At 47.9% G+C, this 8,395-nt stretch overlaps 1 long non-coding RNA gene across 1 annotated transcript; it reads left to right on the top strand.

The window, feature by feature from the left end:
- Positions 1-4,818: 4,818 nt before the first annotated feature.
- LOC125944482 (uncharacterized) lies at positions 4,819-7,057 on the top strand. Its single transcript, XR_007466231.1, has 3 exons — positions 4,819-4,934; positions 5,716-5,785; positions 6,900-7,057. It is a non-coding gene; the product is annotated as an uncharacterized LOC125944482 (long non-coding RNA).
- The last annotated feature ends 1,338 nt before the right edge of the window (positions 7,058-8,395 follow it).

The raw sequence follows: 8,395 nt of genomic DNA, 5'->3' as shown, positions 1-8,395 counted from the left end.
CGACACTTCTCGGCTCACCCGTTCTAGCCGCTCTCCTTCGCCACATCGCCGCTTCTCCCGCTCGCCCCCATCGCGTCGGTCACCGTCCCCAAGCTCCTTCCGGTGCACGCTTTCGGAAAACTAACGGGTGCAGCACCTAGAGGTGATGCTGCTATACCGACCCGACGCCAAAATCCTCTTCTGACCCTGCCCACACATCGGAACCTCATCAAAGTGAACGTGGATGGTGTACCTGTTACGGCTCTGACACTGGCGCGCATGTATCTGTGATGAGTGCTCAGCTTCGCCATCGTCTCAAGAAAGTCCTCACTCCTGCCCCGTCGCCTGTGCTCCGAGTCGCCGACGGGGGAACGCCGGCCGTTATTGGCATGTGTCCAGCTCGTGTGAGTGTCGCCGATCATCATACTTCTGTTTTATTCTATGTCCTGGAACACTGCTCTCACGACCTAATCCTGGGACTTGACTTTCTCTCAGCCCATTCCGCCTTGATAGACTGTTCTGCTGGTGTTGTGCAACTCGCTCTACCTGTTGCTATTGATCCCCTCGATAGTGCTCCGATCCGGCTATGTTCCACAGAGCATATTCGCCTCCCTCACCTTGCCGTTTCCTACATAGGTGTTTCACCCGTTCCGCCCGTTCCAGACGGTGACTACATCGTAACCCCTAATCCGGATGTCCTGCTCTCGCATAACGTCGCATTTCCTCACACCGTCATTACCATTACGGAGAACACGTCCTGTCTTCCGCTAGTGAACTTTGGACTTTGTGCACAAGTTCTCCCGCGCGGCATATCACTTGCGCAAATCACGCCGGCCCGAGACTACCACATTTCGAGTTTAACTGCTGACGGCTCCTCGTGTGCCACTCTTGCTGTGCCTCCTGCCCCTTCAGACTTGAATGCCCTAACAAAAATGATTGCGCCCGACCTTCCGCCCCAGTGTGCCAATGAACTACGTTCCCTCCTTGCCTCGTACTGGGACTTATTCGACCTTGGAGACCGTCCTCTCGGGCAAACATCTGTTGTCAAACATCGCATTAACACCGGGGATGCGAGTCCAATCCATCGGCGACCCTACCGCGTCTCTCCTACTGAGCGCGACATCATCCAACACGAAGTTGATAAGATGCTTTCTCGTAACATCATTGAACCTTCTTGCAGCCCATGGGCATCCCCTGTTGTACTAGTTAAGAAAAAGGACAACAGTTGGCGATTTTGCGTAGATTATCGGCACCTAAACAAGGTAACCAAGAAGGACGTCTATCCGCTACCACGCATTGACGATGCCCTGGATTGCCTCCATGGAGCACAATATTTTTCGTCCATAGACCTTCGCTCCGGGTACTGGCAAATTGCCGTCGATGACATGGACCGTGAGAAAACGGCTTTTATTACTCCCCACGGCCTTTATCAGTTCAAAGTGGTGCCTTTCGGGTTATGTAATGCCCCGGCCACATTTGAACGAATGATGGACGCCCTCCTACACGGCTTCAAGTGGTCCATCTGCCTCTGTTACTTGGACGATGATGGACGCCCTCCTACACGGTTTCAAGTGGTCCATCTGCCTCTGTTACTTGGACGATATGTGATCGTTTTTTCCCCGACTTTTGCGACGCACCTCGAACGCCTATCGACGGTCCTATCTGTTTTTCGTCGGGCGGGGCTACAACTCAATTCGTCCAAATGCCACTTCGGTCTTCGTGAAATTTCTGTGCTCGGACATCTCGTCGATTCTTCTGGTGTACGTCCTGATCAAGATAAAATCCGGGCAGTGAAATACTTTCCCGTGCCAACGTGCGCCAAGGACGTTCGCAGCTTCTTGGGCCTCTGCTCCTACTTTCGTCGGTTTGTCCGCAATTTTGCGGACGTTGCACGCCCTCTTACTGAGCTCCTCAAGAAAGACGCTGCCTTCATTTGGGGCCGTGAGCAAGCTGCTGCTTTCACTGAGCTGATCCGGCTGCTTACTTCCCCTCCCATTCTCGCTCACTTTGATGAATCAGCTCCAACAGAAGTCCGTACTGATGCCAGCGGCCACGGTATTGGAGCTATCCTGGCCCAGAAACAACAAGGACAAGAACGTGTTATTGCTTACTCCAGCCGTCTTCTTTCCCCTGCTGAGCGCAAATATTCTATCACTGAGCGCGAGTGTCTGGCTCTCGCTTGGGCAGTGAGAAAATTCCGCCCCTATTTGTACGGCCGGCAATTCACAGTCATCACTGACCACCACGCTCTGTGTTGGCTTTCTTCCCTGAAAGATCCTTCTGGGCGCCTTGGCCGCTGGGCTCTGCGCCTTCAAGAATACAACTACTCAGTTGTATACAAGACCGGCCGGTTACACCAAGATGCGGACTGCTTGTCGCGCCATCCTGTCGACCCACCTGACGTTTCTATGGCCGAAATTCCGGTCACCGTTCTCTCTTTGAGTGCTTTTGACAATATCGGAGCGGAACAACGGCGGGACGACTTCTTAAAAGACCTTATTCACCGGCTGACTTCAACGACGCCCGATCCTTCCCTTCGAATGTTTGAACTCCACGATGGCATATTGTACCGCTGTAACATGCGCCCTGACGGCCCTGACCGACTCTTAGTTGTCCCTTCGCATCTGCGCCGGACTGTTCTCGCCCAGCTTCATGATGTGCCGACTTCCGGTCACCTTGGCGTGTCACGGACTTACGACCGCGTTCGTCGGCGCTCTTTTTGGCCTGGTCTTTACCGTGACGTCTGCCGTTACATCGCTGCGTGTGACCTTTGTCAACGACGGAAAAAGCCGACCACACTCCCTGCTGGCCGCCTTCAACCACTTGACGTGCCATCAGAACCATTCTTTCGTGTAGGCATTGATCTTTTAGGCCCCTTTCCTACGTCTGTTTCGGGAAATAAGTGGATTGCTGTAGCAACAGACTACGCCACCCGATACGCAATCACACGGGCTCTTCCGACAAGCTGTGCAACCGATGTCGCCGATTTCCTGCTAGAAAACGTCATCCTTCACCACGGTGCCCCTCGACAGCTCCTTACCGACCGAGGCCGCTGCTTTCTTTCTAAAGTTGTTAATGACATTCTACACTCGTGCGCGACTAAACACAAACTTGCTACTGCTTACCATCCACAAACGAATGGTCTCACCGAGCGTCTCAACCGGACCCTTACTGACATGCTGTCCATGTATGTCTCCGCTGACCATCGCGACTGGGACGTTGCATTACCATTCGTTACCTTTGCGTATAATTCTTCTCGCCACGATACCGCAGGCTTCTCTCCATTCTTCCTCTTGTTCGGCCGCGACCCTACGCTACCTTTCGACACCCTTCTGCCTGATAGCCTGCATTTCACATCAGAGTACGCCCGGGACGCCATACTCCAGGCACAAGAGACACGCCATATTGCCCGACGTCGACTTGTGGACTCGCAGGAAAATCAGCGGCGCTTATATGACACCCGCCATCGTGACGTCCACTACACGCCGGGCGCCCTGGTTCTCCTTTGGTCTCCGTCGCGACGCGCTGGCCTCTCGGAGAAGTTGCTTTCACGCTACTCTGGCCCTTACCGCGTCTTGCGTCAAGTAACCGACGTCACCTACGAAATCGCCCCTCTTGACCCCACCATGGCTCAGCCTCGTTCCGATGTAGTCCACGTGGCGCGTCTTAAGCCGTATCATTCGACCGCCTTCTAACCAGCACCGGGTCGGTGCTTCAGCCGCCGGGGGTCATGTGACAGAGCGACGAAGAAGACGTTTGGACATGACTTGAAGAAGACGACGCTCTGGACTTCACGAGCTATGATCTTGTCAGCCGCTGCCATACTTGTAAATACAGTGTAAATATATTTCTTGCTTCTTTTCCCCGTAACAATAGTATCGCTTTATTCATCAATATGTAATATTTATGCGTCTGGGCAGCATGTTGTAGTGTGCTGGGTGCCAGGACACCGAGACATCGAGGGAAATGTACTGGCAGACCAGATTGCCACATCCATCGACGCAAAAGCTGGAAACACATCTATGCCCGTCCCTGTTCCCGATTTGAAACCATATCTACGCAAGAGACTTCGAGTCCACTGGCAACGTTTGTGGGACACCCAGACCCATAACAAACTTCATTTAATTAAGCCTCGCTTAGGGAATTGGCCGTCAACCACAAAATCTAGAAGAAATTATGTCCTATTCTGTAGGCTCAGAATAGGACACACTTACGGCACGCACAATTACCTGTTGTCTGGAGGCGAACCCCCGACCTATACTAGATGTGGGGAGGCACTTACTGTACTTCACATCCTAGTACAGTGTCCACTAGCAGAACCAGAAAGAAAAAAGCACTTTGTTCAAGCCTATAGAGAGAATATACCCCTTCACCCAGCGATGTTCTTACATAATGACCCGGTATTTCAGCACGATTCAGTTTTAGCCTTTTTAAACGACATCGACATTTTGCAAGTTCTTCGCCCGAGAGATTCGTAGCGGCATCCTCTTCCAGAGGACGCTGCTGCGACAGCATATTTGGAATGCACTATCCTCCAGGCCCTTGCTCCTAAGGGTCTTTGTGAGGCAGTAGTGCCTTGTATCGCCTATAACTTTTTATACTATGTTATGTTACGTATTTATATTCATTGCGCCCCTATCGCGTCATTCTCATGATCTTATCAATTTTGTCTTTTACGCACCTTTAGTGCGCAGGATATTAGGCCCCTTTACAGCCACCCTACACCTACCCACTATCATTCACACCATTGCTCACTCAGTACACTACGCCTTGGCGCTCTTTGGCCATAGCTGGCCCTTGCGCCATAAAACAACATATATCATCATGGACATCGCAAAGAAATAATTCCTATTGGTAGCGTGCCTCAGATCGTCCACTACGCAGCGGCATGTATGCTGGGAGTAACATCGTCGACGCAGCACCGGCAACTTGGAGAGCGTCATGCCATTGAAAAGGTAAGCAATCGTGCTTGCTAACTACACGTGTTGTGCGTACTCATCGTGTGTGCATAGGGTGCCTTGCGAACGTAGGAAATAGAACTCCCCCGACAACGGTGACGCCTGTGCTGGTTGTCAGAATTTAGTTTTGCAAATGTAATGCCTCGATGCGAAATTGAATATCCTGATAAGCGTTTTCTTCCGATGAGACAGATTACGTTTTGAAATAATCGTGTTCATCATTTGCACCTGTGCGTGCGCTCCCGCTTTTCTGCTGAAGTTGCATATAACGACCCATCTGTCTCTTCACTAATACTTACTGCAAATTACGCTTCTTCGCTTATAAACTCTTCGACGTAGTAAATATCATCTGCTTACGAGGTTTTCGGTTTACGAGCAGTTTTAGGGGGAAGAAGGTAAGCAGTCACAGCTTGCCATACTAGTACAGCTGTCTTGTCAAGACAAGGGATGTTGCCATAACTTTGACATGATAGGGGAAAGTTGCCTAAACCAAGTCATGAAAGCAAACCCTAGAATTGTTATGTAAACAAACATTTCTTCTAATGTGCTGCTGCTGCGTGCGTGTTCAAAATTTTACTTTGGTGAGGGGTCCCTATTATCATGATATTCATAAATGACTCGACCTTCTGCTCTGTTGCCACCCTGCACTAATGCAGACAGGTTTTCGTGACTGTTTTTACGTGAACCTTGCATGTATTCACAATATGACAGTTGTATTGTGCCAGTGCTATAAGTTAACACAGAATTCATTTTGTAGTGGTGAGGCCGTGACCCACAGCAGTGTCCACGTGATGGCAGGGAACCTGTGGCCATGGCTACAGCAGAACAGCGTGTAATCTGGATGTCAGGTATGTATGAAGTGTACGTGTACCTGAAAGTATGATCTCGGTATGATTTGTGTGTTAGCTAACAGACATATTACATAATGGAGCACTAAATAGGCTAAATATTTACGCAAGTTTATTAAATTTGCTGCTTGTTTGTGTTCGTAACATTATGCACAAATTATCGTGTTCTATATAAAATAAACCTAACATGTCCTGACGTTGCGTATTTTTTTTCTCTCTTTGATCACTTGGCTGCAAATTAAGTTTTATTTTTGCTTTGCACACAGTATATTTTACTTCTTATTTGGTTTTATTGTTTTGAAACTGTTTCCGATGCTGTAGCTTTTATTTCTGTATTTTTTCTCTGTTTATGCTACACGCATGTGCAGTTTTTGTGCATGTTAGAATTCGAAGTGCAGTGTGCCAAATATGCCACAGGTCTAAGCATACAGCGTGCATACCTTTATTTAACATTGCTATTTACAATTATTTCTGTCTTGTTCTCAGAATAATTGCCACTGGCAAATACACATTTGATGAGCTAGAATTTCTTTGAAACTGAAATATGAAGGTGCAGCCGTGTGACAGCTGAAGTACTGCAGCAATGTCGAAGCTAGCTTGCACCCACTACAGTATGCCGACGGATACCCATCACTGTATTTGTGCATTTTCTGAGAACCAGCCGTGTCCACTAGGTCAAATTTGTAGTGTCCTTTTGAGCATGCCGGTCAGTTCATTTAACTTTTCAGGACAAATTTACACAGGCAGGCTGTAGAGGCCAGTGGGGCCCTGGACTGAGGGCTCTGAACACCGCTCCTTAAAATATTTTCCAGTCAAATGAAGTTTCTATATATGTATACACAGGGAGGGAAGGGAAATATACAACTTGACCTCTGCTAACAACTGGCATTTTGATGGAAGGATTAAATAAAATAAGACTGGATGTGTGCTTGCATTAAAACAGTATTTGCATAGAAAAAAGTAAGCAGACATAGACTAATTTCTATCCCTTGTCATCTACGAAGGATGCCCTTTTTCACGCATTAATAATAGGTCTGGCTCACACATGCGATGGTATTTATGTGGTATGCCTCACTGATTTCTCGTGTCAATTTTACACTGTGGGTGAAAATAGGTGAACGATGTCATCTGGCCTGAAGTCCTATGGCGGCAATGCACGACCACATTGGGGAGGCTGAGCTTCAGGGCAAGAGCCTTTATGGAAAGGGCAGTAACAGGCACAAGGAGTACCCAGTGAAGGAGGGATTGGACCCAGTTCATCTGAATGCTGTAATTGGTATGTATTATTTTCACTGTGAAGACTGAATAATACTGCAATCCTGCAAGATGAGGCTCACAAGCAGAAACCAACTTTGCACTCTCATGAAGGAAAGCCGCCATTTGTGTGGGTCATTCTAAGCCAACCGTCCCAAAATCATCAGCCCTTGCTGAATTGTCGAGCTGCCATGGTCCATTGATCCTTGGGGAAGTCCTGAACGAGCACCCCTTCCCTAACTGGTTGTGTTTGTGAGAACTGTCGAAGGCAGAAATGGCTCACTGATAGCTATTTGTAATGATACATTTTTCTTTCTATCATGTGTGGGCAGCTGATGGTGAATAGAAAACGTTTATAGTGGAAATATGGTCATAGCAGCATTTGTTGTAGTGTGGTGTGGCTGTAACTGGCTTTAATATTCGTGATGTATATGCACAATTTTACCTGAGCTGCCTCAGTGCACACAATGTGCAGGAATGAGGATTTTAATATATTCCTTATGAACAATCCCACCTCTATTTGGAATGATATGCCTCTCTACACTCAGCAGTAATTTTAATTATTCGAAATAAACAGCCCCGGTGTTTCTTGCATAAATCTGGAATAGTTGGATGCAATGTCTTAAACAGTTCTGTGGGAAAATGTGTGCTGATGTTTGTTGTATACATCTCTTTGAGTGTTCATACAAAAAAGCTTGCTGGCAAGACCAAGTGTAGCCAAACCGCAATATCGCATTCTATAACTGCATAGTTGTGCCCTTAATTTTGGTGGAGTGAAACTTTCCTGCATTTTAGCGCAGTGCACATCAATCTAGTTTCTTAACTTAAAGATTTCTTTTGCTTAAAACAAAAAGTACCTTTCTTAAATTTCTTATTCGAATAGTCTTGTCATTCTCTGTGATGATTGCCATAAGCTCGAGGACAAAAAGTACAGCGCGAAGCAGACGAGGACGAGGTTAAACAAAGAATTACATATATGGGCGCCAACATCAAGCTGTTTATTCGGCAGAAAACACGCTGTTTTATACATCACACCATGCAAAGTAGTCATAGTAAAGATAAACGAACAGGGGTGAGGGGATCCAACAAGTGCTCGTGAGGCAGTGATCATCACAGTAGAGAGGAATGCAAAGGTAACAGCAGGAACCTCAACTGATCTATCAGGCAAGCACATAGGAACACGAGTCCATTAGAGGCTCAAATCACACAACCAGAGCACCTGCAGTGCCCGCCTGTGTTGCTGTTGACCACCAACCGGTGCTCTCTTGCACGATCGTTGAAGCATCGTCCCATTTGTCCAATACACATGCTGGTGGTCAACAGCAACACGGGTGGGCACTGCAGGTGCTGTGGTTG

Source organism: Dermacentor silvarum, chromosome 3, assembly GCF_013339745.2.
Source record: "Dermacentor silvarum isolate Dsil-2018 chromosome 3, BIME_Dsil_1.4, whole genome shotgun sequence".
NCBI lineage: Eukaryota > Metazoa > Arthropoda > Arachnida > Ixodida > Ixodidae > Dermacentor > Dermacentor silvarum.
The sequence above is the reverse complement of the archived record's forward strand: the minus strand, read 5'-3'. Positions and strand labels throughout refer to the sequence as shown.